Below are 19,029 nucleotides of genomic sequence, written 5' to 3' on the forward strand. Positions count from 1 at the left end.
GGTGGGTGAGGCATATTGGTAAAGTCACAGTCTTTCAATTTAGTTTGGTTGGTTGGTTTTGGTTTTTGAACCAGGATTTCTCTGTGTAGTCCTCATTGTCTTAGAACTTGCTCTGTAAACCAGGCTGGTCTCAACCTCAGAGATCTATCCGCCTTCCTCTGTCTCTTGAGTGCTGGGATTATTGGTGTGTACTGCCATCTCTGGGCAATGTAATAACTTTTACATAATGACTTTGAGTTGCGCTGTGATCATTTTGTCTTATAGGTCTACATGACTCCCCAAAACGGTGTGGTACTATATTTCAGGGCATGGACAGCATCACCTGATGGATCAATTTGTCATAGAGGATCTCTTACAGAGAATATCTTGATTGGTAAAGCATTCCAACTATCAGAAGTTGAAGATGTGCAGCCATTGGGAAAAAAAAGCAAAATCAAGGGCAGCAAGGGTACCATTAACCAATGCCCTGTGAATACCCTGTGTCTTACGCGCGTTCTCGCGACCGGCCAGGAAGAACGCAGCAAACCAGAATCTTCTGCGGCAAAACTTTATTGCTTACATCTTCAGGAGCAAGAGTGCAAGAGTGCAAGAGCTCTATTGCTTACATCTTTAGGAGCCAGAGCGCAAGAGTGCAAGAGAGCAAGAGCAAAAGCAAGAGAGAGAATGGCGAAACCCCATCCCTTTTTAAGGAGAATTATTCTCCGCCTAGGACGTATTACTCCCTGATTGGCTGCAGCCCATCGGCCGAGTTGTCATCACGGGGAAGGCAGAGCACATGTAGTGGAAAACTACCCTTGGCACATGCGCAGATTATTTGTTTACCACTTAGAACACAGGATGTCAGCGCCATCTTTTAATGGCGAATGTGAGGGCGGCTCCCCACACCTGTGTACTGGGCAGAATGCTGAGAGGACCTGCATCTTGAACCCCCTTTTCAATATTGAGGCCATTTTCTGTGCCTTTCTGCAAGTCTTTTATCACCAGGTTAAACTGACTCATCCAGAATGTGCTTCAGTTTTGATGAATCAATTTTCAAACAGATGTTGAAAGTTGGTGAAACACAAAAGCAGAATTGGTTTGTAGAGTTTTTCTCTGACTGGATGTTGTATGTTCTGCAAGGGCCCATGTGCTCTGGTTTGGTCCCAGAAATTGTGGAAGGTGGTGGAACCTGAAAAAAGTGAAACTTATTTGGTAATCTTTGGGTCTTAGGAGATGTGTCCTTGAGTTGCATTTTGAGACCCAGGTCCTCACTTCACTCTTTCCAATTTCCTGGCTGTGAGATAAATGGCCTGCCTCTCCCTCATACTCCCACCATGTGTGCTTGTCTCACCATTATCCCAAAGCAGCAGGGCCAACTGATCATGGAATGAAAACTAAAAAACAATGAGGACAAATAAACCTTTTCACTCCACTGTCTGCCTCTGGTATTTTGGTATTTTGTTACAGTAACAGAAAGCTATGGGCAGTTATTTGCCATATTTGATATAAAAATCTGTGTCTATAGAATAGGTTTCCTTTTTTAAATTTAAGATTATACTGATTATACTTCCAGTTGATTTGATTAAGAAATAGTTCAATGAATTCATTAATTTGTAATCAGTTGATTACTTAAGTTTTATTAAGACCATGTTCATTTTTGTTTTTTACAGTTTTCTGAATGCTTATAGTCCTTTGAGTCCTAATACAAGCACATGTTTGATGTTATTTGTTAGATAGTCACTATTTAAATGCATTGTGTTCATGACCCTTAAGATGTAAGCCTCTTTCATAAAAAAACAAGAGAAACAACAAAGACCCCAAAATGACCAACAGACATTAATTTAGCTACTTAAAATAATAATTATATGCTCTTAAGAGTATTGATCTATTTTGCTTTAATTTGATCCATTTGTAGTTCGTGTAAGCTCCACTACCTCATCTTCTATGAACTCATTGTGACTGTCAAGGGTTTCAATATGTTTCAACAGTCTGATTTTCTATCAGCATTATCTGCAATGTTCAAAACTGATTTGGAGGCCCTCTAAAGTCATTTTTAAAGTCAAGTCACTTTAGAAAAAAAATTTCGCTATTTTATTGTATGTGTTTCTGTATGTGCCTGCATGTATGCATATGTTCCATGTGTGTACTAGTGTGCGTTGGGGCTAGATAGTGACAAATGGTTGTGATCCATCACGTGGTGCTGGAAGCTTAACCTAGTCCTCTGCAAGAAAAGCAAATGCTGACAACTGCTGAGCCATCTCTCCAACCCCAGATAAAGTCATTTATAGGCTTACAATATTATTTCCCAATAAGTTGCTTTCTTCTGATTGGTTAACTTCAGAATAATCATTAAAAATGCCTTTAACTTGAAAAAAACATAGTACGAGTCCATCAAAGTCTTAAATGACTACTTTGATGTACTGAGGCTTGCAGATGCATAACTAAATCAAATCACAGGCACCAAATTACAGATGAATATTTATAAGCAGTTCATCCCAGAAACATGTCTCCAGGCCATTGTATACGCTGCTGGTCATCTTGAAGGCTCCTCTGAAAAAGTACTAAACAGTCAAGCTTCTTGTAAGAAGGAACAGTGATGCTTGACACCAATTACTTCACTGCTTGTGGTATGTCATAGTTATGCCTTATGAACATGATTGCCAATTAATGTGGATTCCAGAGATACTCATAGAAAGAACACAGGAGGTATATTGGCAATTGCTCATGGAAAGTTTTCTAGTCACAAGTCTGTTTTGGCTAGCTACTTGGTGAGAACTGAATCCTCTATTTTACAGACCCAGTGACTGGACATTCCCTTTCCTAAGGATAACCTTTAACTCTAGACTGAGAGGTGTGCCTTACTCAACACTGAAAGTTCTGAGCACAAGACACTTCACTTTTCAGCATGCAGTAGTCTCCATCTCTGCCCTTTTGTGTGGGAGCTCAGGTAAGCGAATGATGTGAGACACTGTTTCATTCAGCCTCTCTCTAATAATCCTGAAATAATATTCTTCCACATTTCCTCACTGTATCTGAAATACACATGTTTCACTTCAGTTTAAGAAGTCTCAGTATGAGGTCTGGGGAGACAGATCAGTCAATAAAATGCTTTATCCCACATGCCTGGATCTCCACCATTCACAAAAAAATAAAAAATAAATAATAAATAAATAGATAGATAAATAAATACATAAATAAATATCACTTGGTTTGGGGCTGTGCACTTGAAATCCCAGTGCTCAGGTGTTGGAAATAAGAAGATGCTTCATCTGGAAGCAATCCCACTAAAATCAGGGACTAGACAAGGCTGCCCAATTTCTCCCTATCTCTTCAACATAGTACTTGAAGTCCTAGCCAGAGCAATTCGACAACAAAAGGAGATCAAGGGGATACAAATTGGAAAAGATGAAGTCAAAATATCACTATTTGTAGATGATATGATAGTATATATAAGTGACCCTAAAAATTCCACCAGAGAACTCCTAAACCTGATAAACAGCTTCAGTGAAGTAGCTGGATATAAAATTAACTCAAACAAGTCGATGGCCTTGCTCTACACAAAGAATAAACAGGCTGAGAAAGAAATTAGGGAAACAACACCCTTCTCAATAGTCACAAATAATATAAAATATCTTGGCGTGACTCTAACTAAGGAAGTGAAAGATCTGTATGATAAGAACTTCAAGTCTCTGAAGAAAGAAATTAAAGAAGATCTCAGAAGATGGAAAGATCTCCCATGCTCATGGATTGGCAGGATCAACATTGTAAAAATGGCTATCTTTCCAAAAGCAATCTACAGATTCAATGCAATCCCCATCAAAATTCCAACTCAATTCTTCAACAAATTAGAAAGAGCAATCTCCAAATTCATCTGGAATAACAAAAAACCTAGGATAGCAAAAACTCTTCTCAAGGATAAAAGAACTTCTGGTGGAATCACCATGCCTGACCTAAAGCTTTACTACAGAGCAATTGTGATAAAAACGGCATGGTACTGGTATAATGACAGACATGTAGACTAATGGAATAGAATTGAAGACCCAGAAATGAACACACACACCTATGGTCACTTGATCTTCAACAAGGGAGCTAAAACCATCAAGTGGAAGAAAGACAGCATTTTCAACAAATGGTGCTGGTACAACTGGTTGTTAACATGCAGAAGAATGCGAATCGATCCATTCCTATCTCCTTGTCCTAAGGTCAAATCTAAGTGGATCAAGGAATGTCACATAAAACCAGAGACACTGAAACTCATAGAGGAGAAAGTGGGGAAAAGCCTCGAAGATATGGGCACAGGGGGAAAATTCCTGAATAGAACAGCAATGGCTTGTGCTGTAAGATCGAGAATTGACAAATGGGACCTAATAAAATTGCAAAGCTTCTGTAAGGCAAAAGACACCATCAATAAGACAAAAAGGCCACCAACAGATTGGGAAAGGATCTTTACCTATCCTAAATCAGATAGGAGACTAATATCCAATATATATAAAGAACTCAAGAAGGTGGACTCCAGAAAATCAAATAACCCCATTAAAAAAAAGGTGCAGAGCTTAACAAAGAATTCTCACCTGAGGAATACCGAATGGCTGAGAAGCACCTGAAAAAATGTTCAGCATCCTTAATCATCAGAGAAATGCAAATCAAAACAACCCTGAGATTTCACCTCACACTAGCAGAATGGCTAAGATCAAAACTTCAGGTGACAGCAGATGCTGGCAAGCATGTGGAGAAAGAGGAACACTCCTCCATTGTTGGTGGGATTGCAGGCTTGTACAACCACTCTGGAAATCAGTCTGGCAGTTCCTCAGAAAATTGGACATAGTACTACCGGAGGATCCCGCAATACCTCTCCTGGGCATATATCCAGAAGACAAATGGGACCTCATGAAACTGCAAAGCTTCTGTAAGGCAAAAGACACCATCAATAAGACAAAAAGGCCACCAACAGATCGGGAAAGGATCTTTACCTATCTTAAATCAGATAGGGGACTAATATCCAATATATATAAAGAACTCAAGAAGGTGGACTCCAGAAAATCAAATAACCCCATTAAAAAATGGGGCTCAGAGCTAAACAAAGAATTCTCACCTGAGGAATACTGAATGGCTGAGAAGCACCTGAAAAAATGTTCAACATCCTTAATCATCAGGGAAAGGCAAATCAAAACAACCCTGAGATTCCACCTCACTCCAGTCAGAATGCCTAAGATCAAAAATTCAGGTGACATCAGATGCTGGGGAGGATGTGGAGAAAGAGGAACACTCCTCCATTGTTGGTGGGATTGCAAGCTTGTACAACCACTCTGGAAATCAGTCTGGCGGTTCCTCAGAAAATTGGACATAGTACTACCGGAGGATCCCACAATACCTCTCCTGGGCATATATCCAGAAGATGTCCCAACCGGTAAGAAGGACACATGCTCCACTATGTTCATAGAAGCCTTATTTTTAATAGCCAGAAGCTGGAAAGAACCCAGATGCCCCTCAACAGAGTAATGGATACAAAAAAATGTGGTACATTTACACAATGGAGTACTACTCAGCTATTAAAAAGAATGAATTTATGAAATTCCTAGGCAAATGGATGGACCTGGAGGGCATCATCCTGAGTGAGGTAACCCAATCACAAAAGAACTCAAATGATATGCACTCACTGATAAGTGGATATTAGCCCAGAAACTTAGTATACCCGAGATATAAGATACAATTTGCAAAACGTGAAACTGAAGAAGAGCAAAGACCAAAGTGTGGACACTTTGCCCCTTCTTAGAATTGGAAACAATTACCCATGGAAGGAGTTACAGAGCAAAGTTTAGAGCTGAGACAAAAGGATGGACCATGTAGAGACTGCCATATCCGGAGATCCATCCCATAATTAGCCTCCAAACGATGACACCATTGCATACACTAGCAAGATTTTGCTGAAAGGATCTTGATATAGCTGTCTCTTGTGAGACTAGGCCGGGGCCTAGCAAACACATAAGTAGGTGCTCACAGTAAGCTATTGGATGGAGCACAGGGCCCCCAATGGAGGAGCTAGAGAACGTATCCAAGGAGCTAAAGAGATCTGCAACCCTGTAGGTGCAATAACATTATGAACTAACCAGTACCCCGGATCTCTTGACTCTAGCTGCATATGTATCAAAAGATGGCCTAGTCGGCCATCACTAGAAAGAGAGGCCCATTGGACACACAAACTTTATATACCCCAGTACAGGGGAATGCCAGGGCCAAAAAATGGGAATGGGTGGGTAGGGAAGTGAGGGGGAGGGTATGGGGGACTTTTGGGATAGCATTCTAAATGTAATTGAGGAAAATACATAATAATAAAAAATATTAGAAAAAAAAAGAAGATGCTTCATTAGCCAAATCTAGCCTAATTGGTGAAGTTCAGATCAATGAGAGGCCCTGACTTAAATGGAGTTTACGGTTTTTCTGAGGATGATGCCTGGTGTTATACACACACACACACACACACACACACACACACACACACACACACACACACACACACACAGAGTACTGAATACATGAGCATGCATACATACTCATGAAGAGCTATCTCACTTAATTGGCATGGATGTTGTTTCCTGCTTCTTTTGTGTGATATACCTGGTTTAAACTGACATCATTCCATGTATATCATTTGTCTCTCATTGCCAGTTCCCTTGTAATGGTAGTTCTGATGCTGAGATCCTGTTCCCCAATTGGTTCTTCATCTGTAATAAAGAAAGCCATGGGTTAATTGCTGGGCAGAAGATACAGGAGGGATTTCTGGGTCCCTGGAGAAAGGGGGGGATGCAAGGAAGGAGAGAGGAAAATTCACCATGCTATGGAGAGAAAAGAATCAAGCTGCAATGTGAGATCTCAAAATGGAGTGGTCACAACAGGTGATCAGGACAGTTTAGAAGCTGAAGTTTAGGGAAGATGGTAGAGGTAGAAATAAGAAATTGATAAAGGCATACTTTTCCAGGAGGGAGATAGTATCACCCAAAAAGGCAATTTGAAAAGGAAGCAACTGTGTGTGTGTCTTTTATCTGTGTAAGGGAATCCAGGTGGGGGCTGGTAGATTCAGGAGCAAAGGTAGGTAGCACAAAGCTATAGGAAACATTCCCTTCAATTCCTTCAGGGCTGGATCTATTTTGTTTTATTCATATTTCATCTAATGATCTGAAAGGTAGACCTTCCTTTTCAATTTTGATGATAGGTACTCCAAAAATTAAAATTTTAACCTATCAATGTCAACTGCTATTTTTATATTCTTTTTCCAAATAAGGCAAATTCCTTGGAATAACTTGAGTTCCAGTTTCTCCATACTTATTTATACATGGGTGTCTATTTTTGTCCTTTTTATAATTTAACTCTTCCCAAACCATGCTTTCCTTGGTCTATATAATAGATTATATTTGGTTTTCATGGCTAATTTTATTGAGTTTGTTGTTATTTTCACATCTCTAAGGGTCCTCCATCTAGGAGCACGCAATTACACTCCTAATTATACCCTTTAAACTTTCTTATAATAAGTATTAGTAGAATACAGTTCCGACCTCCAATGTAGTTTTATTTCATTTTCCTTTCGTTTTCAAGAGATGTGTTACTAGGTCTGTTATTAGTCTAGTTTTTAATTGCAAAGTAACGTGTCTTTGTGAATGTTCTTTGCTTGTAATCCAGAATGTATAGTTCAGTTCATTTCTGCCCTGCTTTATTCTTGAATCTTCAAGTTAAACTACTTCATTACTTGTATAAAATAAAGTCTCAGCAACTGTGTTTCTAAATCATATTAGTTGTCTGTTCCTTATTTAAAACAAAACAAAACAAAACAAAAAAAAAACCTTCCAACTTGCTTTCATCTCCTTTACCCCATGGTATGGGGTATCTGATATCTCTCTATTTGGAGTATATGTAAATTGTTTCTGCTGTGAGATTACTTTGTAAGACCAATTTAGCTGTATGACCTTCTCCTGTTCTTGGTTATGCTTGATTTTTATGATGGATATTGTATTAGAAAAACTGCCTTTAAAATTTACTGAAATCTAAGGTGATTTCATTGAAAAAATTCTTTGTTTTCGTTTTTCTTGGTGCTCTGGAACACTTGCAGTGTGATAGATGTAAACTGTGAGATATTACAATTTCAACTGCATTTTATGTGGTTTTAAGTTTAGAGCAAATCTGATTAAATATTTTATATGCATTAAAAGTTTTGAAAGCGCATATTGAAAAGGAAAAAATAAAACCAAAAAAGGCAAGAAAACCGAACTTAAATATCTTAGGGGCCATGAATATCAGTGCCTATAAGCTTAAGGCCACAGGTTGAATCCCTACTGCGCTCTCTCTCTCTCTCTCTCTCTCTCTCTCTCTCTCTCTCTCTCTCTCTGTGTGTGTGTGTGTGTGTGTGTGTGTGTGTATGGAACAAACCCACAAATGTTTCTTTTAGTTAATAGGAACAATTAAACACTTAGATAAATATTTTGATGAATATTGAATTGAATTAGATAAAGAGATTGAAATTGTGACTTCCCCTTGGTTGTATGATTAGCTAGTGGTATAACCTGTAATTATTTAATTTGTTTAAATATACTATATACATTTCTGATGCCCACAGATGCCAGAAGAGGGCACTATATCCCTTGGAACTATAATTACAGATGGCTGTGAGCTGCCTGTGGATGCTAGGAACCAAACCCTGGTCCTCTGCAAGAGCAGATGGTATTCTTATCTCCTGAGCCATCTTTCCAGGCCCTTACCCTAGAGCTGCTCCTCTGTTAAGGTCAGTGAGAACTGCACCAATGTACATACAGTGTTCCATTTCTTTTAATTCTAGAACTCATCTATTTCTCTGATTCAAATCTAAGCCCGTGTCTCTGTGTGTATTCAAGATATGCACATATGCACGTCTTATGCTATCTAATACCATTTCCCATTCGCTGCTAGCTGGGGAGCCAGACAACTTGCTGTATGAACTGTCACGGGGAGAAAGTTTGAGCTTCTCTCTTGAGTGAGAACAGCTAATATCAATAGAGTTGCTGAATAGATATGTTGCACTCTAAATAATCTTGAAAGTCAATTTTTCCATCTGAAGAGTATAAGTCTTTTTGTTTTGCTTGAGTATTTGTTTTTTTTTTAAGTGACTCTTTCAAGACTAAATAAACTACGAATTGTAAAGGAGGAAGGGATAAATTTTCTATTTAAGAAAATAGATTATAAAGAGAATGCATGATGTTAGACTATCTAGTTCCTGCCCAGAAGGAAATGAAAATTCAACACTCTGGCAAGAGAAAGGCATACTGCCCAGAGAGGATTCTGGCAACAAATTGCAAGGAGAACATCAGAGCAGAGCTTTGCTTCTCACAATAGCATCTTTAAACTTCTCACAGGGGCTTTACATCTCTAATCACACTGAAGGGATAGAGTTGAAATGATTGGATGAGGTGCCCACAGCAGGGGCAGAGGCCACTCTGAGGTCTTGAGCATCTAGGACTCAACCACAGATTCCCAAGATGAGTACTTAAGGCAAGGTTGCAATTTGTACCACAATAGATCAGTGTAACATGGCTGAGAGGAACAAAAGCAATGGAGACAAGAAAGAGTTCTCAACAAACAGTCCTGAAACAACTGGATATCCATCCACATGTGAAGAGAGGAATCTGAACACTGAGTTGCCACTATTTCAAGGCTGGGAGTTGGCTCAGCAGTTAAGAGGCTCACTGCTCTTCTGGAGGACTGACATTCAGTTCCCCAGCACCCATGCCAGGTGACTTAGGACCACACGTAACTCCAACTCCAAAGGGTTAGACGTCTTCTTCTGGCCTTCGTGGCACCTGTGTATATGTGGCATACGTTCACAAAGACAAGCAAAAATTAAAATAAAAGGCAAATCTAAAACATTATCTCACAATGCATTCTACAGTAAACATAAGACATGAAACTACAAAGTTCCTAAAAAGGTGACATAGGAGAAGGCTGCAGGCTGGAGCTCAGTGGCAGAGGGCTTGCCTAGCATGCACAGGGTTTTAAGTTCACTATTCAGTTCTGCCAGTAAAAATAAAGTAAGAGAAAATGTAAATGACCTTGGGTTTGGCAAAGACTTTTTCGAAAGGACACCAAAAGCACAATCCATGACAGAAAGAATTAATAAGCAGGACTTCATTAAAATTAAAAACCTCTGCTCTGTGAAAGACAAAGTCGAGAGAGTGAAAAAGACAAGTGCAGCCTGGGAAAGAGTATTTGCAAAGGACGTCTGATAGAACGCTATTATCTAAAATATACAAAGAAGGCTAAAAAGTCAACAATAAAAGATAAACAATCTGATTAAAATGGGTGGAACCTATGACAGATAACTCATCAAAAAAGACATTAAAATGGTAAATAGCCATTTGGGAAGGTGTTCTATTTCACATGTCATTGGGAATCACAAACTAAAGCGGCAGCGACATGCACTACAGGCCAATGAGATCAGCGTAGACTCCAAATGCTGGTAAGGATACAAAGGAATAGGTTTATTCTTGTCTGGTGGGAATCCAAGACAGAACAGCCACTCTCAAAGTCAGTTGGACACTCTGTTACAGAACTAAACAAAGTCATAGAGTTTTCTCTAACAATAGCATGTGTTAGTATTTGCCCTAAAGGGATGAAAATTCATATCCATATGAGAATTTTCACATGGACATTTATGGCAACACTGCTCATTGTTTCCCAGACTGGGAACCAATCCAGGTGCTCTCCAAGAGGAGGATTGGTGCATATACTGTGGTGCATCCAGACAATGGAACATCACTATATACTAGGAAGAAATGAGCCATTGAGTCGTGAGAAGATATGGAGGAGACTTAAAGCGTCTTAGTAGGTGGTTGAAGTGAGCTGAAAAGGCGTTGTGCTGTATGTCTCCGATCATTTCATATTCTGGAAAAGGAAAAAGTATGGATAAATAGAAGAGATCAGAGTTTAAGAAGGAGCAGAGATGAGCAAGTGGGACTCACGGAGAATATCAGAGCAGTGAAGCTATCATGTGTGATACAACAATGTTGGGAACATGCCATTACACATTTATGAAAACACATAGACTGTGATTATGATGTGTCAATGCAGGCTCATCCAGTGTAACAAAAGTGCCACTGCTTCATCAAATGAGCTAGCAGACCATGCAGCAAGTGGATACATACAGGAGTTATATGGAAACTTCCTGAACTTTCTGATCAATTTGGGCATGAAATTAAAATCTGCACAAGTAAAGAATGTCTACTGAACAACAGTTATGGCAATGCCCCCCAAATGATCAGAGATGATTAAAATTAGTAGCTCCATAGAAGATCTCAGACCAAACACCCATTAATTTGGGGTTAAAATTTCTTCTCCATCCTTTCTCTCTGCCTCAGAACTTGGGTCATTCTTGAGAAGAAAAGGACTTTTCAAAGGACTGTGCAGTTACCTGGGAGACTCAATCTCTAACCAGAGGTGACCTGGCATGAACAGTGTCAGCTTTTCTCGATTCAGCAGTGCTGGGGGCCCAAGAAGAGTTCGGTTTCTAGATAAATAGTATGCATCTGGGTCCATTTCCTCTGCATGCCCAGAGCTGCTTAAACAGGCTTCTGTAAGGTGCATGCACAAGTTGATCTTTAAAAGAAAAAGAATCCTGGAAAGATTGTATCAGGCTTATCTCCCTCTCAGCAACTAGCACTTATGAAGCTGCACATGACAAGTGGCCCCACTTGATACCTTGATACCAAGTGGACACACTAATACCTACCTCTCACAGGCAGATGGCATTGTTCCCAACTCTAAAGGGTAAGTTCACCACTTTCCTGTTGAATGGCCACACAATGCATAAGGAGCCTCATAAGAAAGGCTACCCAAATTCAAATGCCACCAAGACTTGACATCAAGAGACACAGATGTCCCCTGATGTGTGAGCTCAGAGCTAGAGAATTCCAGGGCAGGGACAGGACATTGTCAAACTCACTCCTCTGAGAGATCACAGAGCAGATGGAAAGCAGTGAATTGAAACCTACTTCCTTCTTCCTGTCCCTAGAAACTGGAAGGTACTGTGTCAGGCCCCAGTCTTCCTGCCTCTGTTTGTGCTCAAGCCAGATGCATGCAAGGCAGCTTCAGGAGGCTGCTCTTTGTTTGGACCACAGAAAGATTTTTAGATTAGATTTGAGTAAGCCAGAGCAGGCAGGTGGCTGGTGTCTTTGAGATGCAGAAATTGCTCTTGTTGCTCCTCTGTGGCTTCACCATTCAGATACTGACAAAGGGAAAGAGGAGGGGAACTCAGGAAAACTTAGAGTATCACTGGGCAAATTGAACAGGCTTGGCAAAGTGGTCACAAGGGATTAAAAGCCCTCACTTTCTCTGGGGTGCCTCTTCAATCTTCTCACCTGACAAAAACCTGGTCACTCAGATTATACCTCTAAGAGCAGGGCCAGAGGTGACAAAGGCAAGGGCTGATTAGAGATAGTAGGAAATACAAGACCAGGCTTGCACACTGCTGAAGCAAACACCTTTTTGCAACATCAGTATATGTCTGCTAGGTACAGATGTTACTAATGGACACAGTGTCATCTTATATTGTGACTGGAGATGACTGGATCATGGTTGGAACTGGAGAGAGTGACAGACTGAGCAAAGTAATATGGGATGATGGATACTACTGATTGCTCACTTGACAGAATCTAGACTCCCCCAGGAAACAGAGCTCCAGGCATGCTCATGAGAGGTCATCCAGAAGCTTAGCCAGGGTGAGAAGACTCACCTTAACTGTGGACAGTGCCATCCCATAGGCTGGGCACCTGCACTGGATACGAGCCAGCTCTGCGCTTCCTGTGGACACTATGTGACCAGCTGTCTCAAGCTCCTGCTGCTATGCCTTTCCCCCAAGATTCCTTTGAACTATGAGCCCAAATAAATCTTTCCTTCCCTAAGATGTTTTGATCAAGTGTTTTGTCTCAGTAAGAAGATAAGTAATGGATACATATGGCATCTTGTCAAATGCAATGAGGAAAGCGCAAACCCTCTAGGTGAGAGCACAGTGCAATTAAGACAGGGGTAATAGGGAGCTGGAGAGATGGCTCAGCGGTTAAGAGCACTGACTGCTCTTCCAGAGGTCCTGAGTTCAATTCCCAGCAACTACATGGTGGCTCACAACAATCTATAATGGGATCTGATGCCCTCTCCTGGTGTGTCTGAAGATAGCAACAGTGTACTCATACACATAAAATAAATAAATCTTAAGAAGAAAGAAGGAAAGAAAGGAAAGAAAGAAGGAAAGAAAGGAAAGAAAGGAAAGAAAGGAAGGAAAGAAAGAAAGGAAGGAAGAAAGAGAGAGAGAGAGTAGTAGTGATAGATGCTGAGCACAAACAGTTCTCTGCTCTTTCCCTTCCCTAGGCTTGGAGATCATCTCAGAAGTTGTCATGGATGGGTCCTAAGAGTTAGGGTCGTCAGACATCTTCAGCAAACAAGTGTTTGTCAGGCATGATAGCACCACTGCATGTAGGAACTCACAGCAGCTGGGACTGCTTAACCAAGCCCTGTACAAGATCATGCTGGCCGGAACCTCAGCAGACATGAGGACAACCTCATGAAGTTCTCTCCACATGAATGAGCTATTGGCAACTGATAACTGCTGGGGGTTGGAGCCATCACTTTTCCAGTTTCCTTCTGGAATCCAGCCCCTAGGTACCTTCCCATGACCCACTAGCATGACTCTACATCCATACTCACACAGAAAACACTGTGTAGGCTCAGTGGGTTTGAAGAGGAAAGGAGCACATAAAATTGGGAGATGGGAGGGGAATGTGGTAGGAGGAAGAAGGGAGGAATCCGAGGTGTGTGTATTAAATTCTCAAAGGACAGACACTCACCACTGAAACATTTCTTGGGATATAAAGATAGAATAAGATTGGGTGAAGAAATGAAGTGTGTAGTAGCACAGAGGGATGAAGGGACCAGTTAAAGTCTAACCATTTACCATGAGGGTGAATAAATGCTCAGAAGGGAGCATAGATGAAAAACAGTGTTAGCAGTTGTGACGGGCAGATCCTACGCCCTGGCTGGCCTGGTAAGCTGGGCTTGAGCATCTGTCCTCAACAGTTAAAGAAGCAACAATTAAAAGCAGATGAAAGAGGTGTTTTCCATGGGGCCTCACTGCAAAGAGGGACAAGTCAAATCCATCAAAGTTTATCTTTGGAGTCCTGACATGAGATTTAGGTTTAAAGAAGTAGACACAACTAAGCAGCCCTAGTGAAGGTGTCGTTGCAAGCACTATCATTGTCAGAATGCTGTGAAATGTCCTTCCCTGGGAAAAACCTAACCACTAGGCAAAGTTTAACTGTCATTTATACCTACTGGGAGAGGGAAAATTGAATCGACCACACCAGGGCAGTCCTTGCATGAATGAGCAGTTGTCTAACTTATAATGGATTCCCTAGTTGATGTGTTTGTGTGTGCATGCACATATGCATGTGTGTGCATGTGTGCATGCATATGTGTGTGTATGTGTGTGCATTTGTGTGTGTTTGTGTGTGAGTGAGTGCATGTGTACTTTTATTTGGTTACAGTTTTTCCTTTTTTCTTTTTGGTCATTGTTTTATTTCTTTATGATTTTGGATGGTTTTGTTGTGGTATTAGGTTTTAGTTTGTATTTTGAGAAAGAACTTAAAGTTGGCCAGGTAGGTAGGAGGAGATGATCTGGAAACTCTTGGAGAAGGGGAAAATATGATCAAAATAGATTTAAATTTAAAGATTTTTAGGTAACAAATATGATCATGATGATAAAGAAATGATCAGAAAATGGTGTTAGAAGTTGGTCAAGTAGATGTCTGATGTGCATAGACTTGAGTGATGACAGATTCCAAATAAAATTGTTAACAACAGCTCTTATCCCTGACAGACACCTAGGAGAAATCCTAGGAGTTGAAGGTCTGATAAGAAGGAAAAGGGCAGGGGCAATGGAGTCGGGCCTTCCACATTCTGAACATTTCCACACAACTTTGGCTAGGGAAAGGCGGAAGAGGAGGGGGAACGGATTTTGTTCTGCCTTTGAGAGGGTGTGATTATTCTCAGGCAAAGCTCCTTCTGGAAGAGCTGTGTAATGAATAAGTCACATGTCTAGATTATTAGTAAGCTGAACCCCAGGTCTCTCTCCATTCACAGATAACATGGTCTATTTTGGGGCCCAGTTTCTTGAACTGATCTCCATATGGGGTAGTATAACCGGATGTGGGGGCCATGAAAACTTTGGAAAAAGTAAAAAGGATTATGAATACATAGTTCCAAGTATACATTTTCAGTCAGATGTATAATGAATCTGAGTCCTTTACAGATGTGCTATGTAATATGTACTTTGAGTCGGCGTTCGGCCACTCAGAGTTGGACTTCAGTAAGTCCTTTGCTCAGATGTTCAGATGACCGTATGTTATGAACTACTGTGTCTTTACTCTGCACTCAAAGTTTACTGCTCTTACAGAAACAGAACAGCTTAATAAGAAAATGAAAATCTTTTGTAGTTTCCCATTACCGTTCTTCAGCATGTAAGTAACAAATTAATGCATGTTTGGACTGGATTGTGTTGGGATGTTTGAGTATAATCCTGTGAGATACTCAGTGTGTAAAGGACCTGTCACCAAACTGGACAATCTGAATTTGATCCCTGGGATCCACATGGTGGGGAAAGAGGGCAGATTTCTGCAAGTTGTCCTCTGGCCTCTACATATATTTTGTGCACATGCATACCTATTTAAAATGAATAAATAAAAAATGTGATTAAAAAAAATTGTTTACATTGCTGACTTGAATTTCATAAGAAAATACTTTAATGAATTTTGAGTTGTGTCTTAGTTACTGTTCTATTGCTGTGAAGAGACCATGTCTAACACTACTTATAAAAGACAGCTTTACTTAGGGGCTTGCTTATACTTTTAAAGGGTTAGTCCATGAACATGATGACAGGAAGCGTGTCAGCAGGCAGGCAGGCAGGCAGGCATGGTGCAGGAGCAATAGCTGAGAGCTTACATCATGATAAGCAACATAACAGGCAGAGAGACTAAACTTGGTCTTGAAACTTCAAAGTCCGGTTTGAGTGACACACTTCCTCCAATAAGGCCACACCTCCTGATCCTTCCCAAATGGTTCCCATAACTCAAAACAAAACATTCAAATATATAAAACTATGGAAGTCATTCTCCTTTATACTACCATAACTCGGGATGAATAATTTTTGAAACGGCCCTAAACATACTTCTGCCATTTGTGCTTATGAGGATCAGTGTTATTAGGACTGACAGTCATAAAACCAGAATGTCTATCAGCTATAAACAGCATTGAAGATGCTGTACCCTTCCATGTGATATTTAGCCATCATTTAATTCTTCTTATGAAAATAAACAAGCGTGGCTATTGCATTAGCATGAAATTTGCTTTATCCCTTGATATTATATATGCACTAAGAAATTGTTGACATACTTCTTTGTGGATTTTTGATCAGTGGCTGTTGATTTGTACACTTGTTTTTTTTTTTTTTTATGCCTTGATTCCTGGGGATGTGTAAAAAACAAACAAACCCAAACCTCTGTTCTAGAGGATGAATAATCTGTAACCCTCATAGAGTCACTGGGGAAAATCACTTTATTATCAGACCTGTGTCATCATTTTGGTTAAACGTGTCATGTAAGGTTATAGTCAATTCTCTAAATCATGTGAGTTATTTGTGACATATATGGAATTTTGGAATCAAACCACTGGTTTGACTCAAAGTGTATCGGCTTGCCCTTTCTCATGTTATTGTGCAAGCTGGAGGGCATGGGTGATTCTTGGTCAGAAGAAAAGCTTTGAAGGCTTTTCCTTTCTGGACCCAAGATGCAATACAAGTGCTGACTTGTGAAACACTGCCCTGGAGATCACTGCTCCTCTGATTTCTGAGTGAATGAACCCCGTCTTTCCTGACCCTCTTAGTTGTCAAGTGTCAAGCTCTCTATGATGCCTTGTGTGCATTGTGATGACTGTACTCTGCCTTAAACTCTAGTTGACCTGCACACAACTGAGGCCATAGCCTTTAGGTCGGCACTCAAATTAGATTTACTGTTGAGAGAGCCATTGTGTTCCCTGGAGCAATGTCCTCCCTGCATCTTGGCATGGAACACACCGTCCTGATTGGTACCCAGTTGCCCTCCTCCTGCTCTTCTCTGTGATTCTCTACCTTGCTTTTGATATACAAGATTTACTTTATTAGATCAAGTCATGGGGGCAGGAAGGAGGGTTCATTCTAAGACTGGAGGGCTAGGGTAAAGAGGAAATAAGTGTTCTTCCCCTTCCCCATGTGTTCTTTCCTAGACAGAGATGCTGGGCAAGGTCCTTCACTTCCCTCAGTGGAGCTGCAGCCATTGTTCCTGCTGCTCAGCTGGGAACACCTTCCTGCTTCTGTTGCTTCTGGGATACCCTAACATCCTGGTTGGCTCACTCCCCACATCCTAGTCACATCAAGCTGTCTGGTAGCTTATACAGGTCATTTTAGTCTGTCTATATTGTTACAGGAAAAATAATACAACAGGCTGAGCAGCTTAGATAGTAAACACAGGATTCTTACAGTGCCTGGTCAAGGTGCTGATGGACTTGTTATCTGCAGAGGCTTGGCTTTTCTACTTCATCATTGGCCATCTTCTTACTCCATGCTTATAAATTGGGAAAGACAAGTTCTGAGGATTCTCCCACACTTCACCTTCTCCATTCAAAAACACCCCAGGACAATTGGTCAGAGATGGGATTCAGAGCATAGTAAAATGTAACATCTGGGATTCACTCCTGACAGCTGTCATAGCCTTTATTCAAATTTTTACTATGTGCTATATAGTCTCTCTGTGCAGAAAGTGTTAGCAAATGGAAACAACAACAAAATAAATCATTGTTTGTTTGAGACAAGGTCTTATTATGTAGACCAGGCTAGCCTGGAACTCATAGAAATCCATCTGCCTCTGCCTCTACCTCTGCACTTGAATGCGGGTATTAAAGGCATGATTGGAGTGAAGGCTGGAATTAGAGATAGTGACAGTATAATGGAATGGTGTCACATCACTTTTCAGGCAAGCATTTTCAGGCAAGCATCACAGTAAAGAAAACTGGAAAGGTACTCTCTTTACAGAGTTTCTCTCTGTTATTTTAGCTGCCCTGAACTCACTCTGTAGACCAGGCTGTCCTTAAACTCACAGAAATCTGCCTGTCTCTTCCTCCCTAGTGCTGAAATTAAAGCTGTGTGCCACCACTATCCTGCTTGCAAATCTATTCTTGAGGTAGTGTTATAAGGGCACTAAGCTCACTCTTAGGGGTTCCATTCTCATAAAATCACTGTTCTCGAAGGTTCTGCTTACCCGTCTTACGGGTTAAGATTTCTACATATGGGCCAGTGAGATGGTTCAATGTGGTATAGGTGATTGCTGCCAAACCTTTGGACACTTAGTGCAACCCCCAAGATTCACATGGTAGAAAGAGAAAATTGACTCCCACAGGTTGTCCTCTGACTTTCTGGCACGCTTGGTGGCACTAGTGTTTAAACACACACACACACACACACACAGAGGGTGGGGAGGGTAATAACAAATTTTGAAAGATTTCCACATATGAATGGGTGTGTGGGCATAAATATCCAAGACCTTACCACTGTGGACAGGAATGTCAGCGCCATCTCTCTGAGAACGGAGTTTCTATTCTTGCCAAACCATTTGGAATCTAGTGTTGGAATCTTTTTCCAACTATAAGCATTTTTGAAAGAGTGTGAAGATAAGAAGATAGGAAACCCTGCAACCTTCCAATGTCACTGTGGTGAGCTAGTGGCTGGAGGGGATAGATGGATCTGAGAGAGAATGCTGGTTTCTGAGATGGAGTTTGTATCCTTTGTGACCCTCAGGCTTGAGATTTTCCTCCCAGCAGGTTGCCTGCTTTTGATCACCTCTCCTCTGTCTGCTCATCCCTGGAACCACTAAAACCCTTACCAAAATGAACACATTAAAATCCTTTTAATCTCTGTGTCCGGCATTTGCCTTTTAATGGTGAAAAGAACATCTGAAG

At 40.7% G+C, this 19,029-nt stretch overlaps 1 long non-coding RNA gene across 2 annotated transcripts in view; it reads right to left on the minus strand.

Annotated features, from left to right (window-relative positions):
- Gm29976 overlaps positions 1-19,029 on the minus strand; it is a 41,919-nt gene that overhangs the window by 8,606 nt on the left and 14,284 nt on the right. For both annotated transcript variants that reach the window (XR_378302.2, XR_869753.2), the window contains exon 2: positions 6,595-6,701. This is a non-coding gene — a long non-coding RNA (predicted gene, 29976). The remainder of the gene's footprint in view (positions 1-6,594; positions 6,702-19,029) is intronic.

The sequence above is a fragment of the Mus musculus genome, chromosome 7 (genome assembly GCF_000001635.26).
Source record: "Mus musculus strain C57BL/6J chromosome 7, GRCm38.p6 C57BL/6J".
NCBI classification, from domain to species: Eukaryota; Metazoa; Chordata; class Mammalia; order Rodentia; family Muridae; genus Mus; species Mus musculus.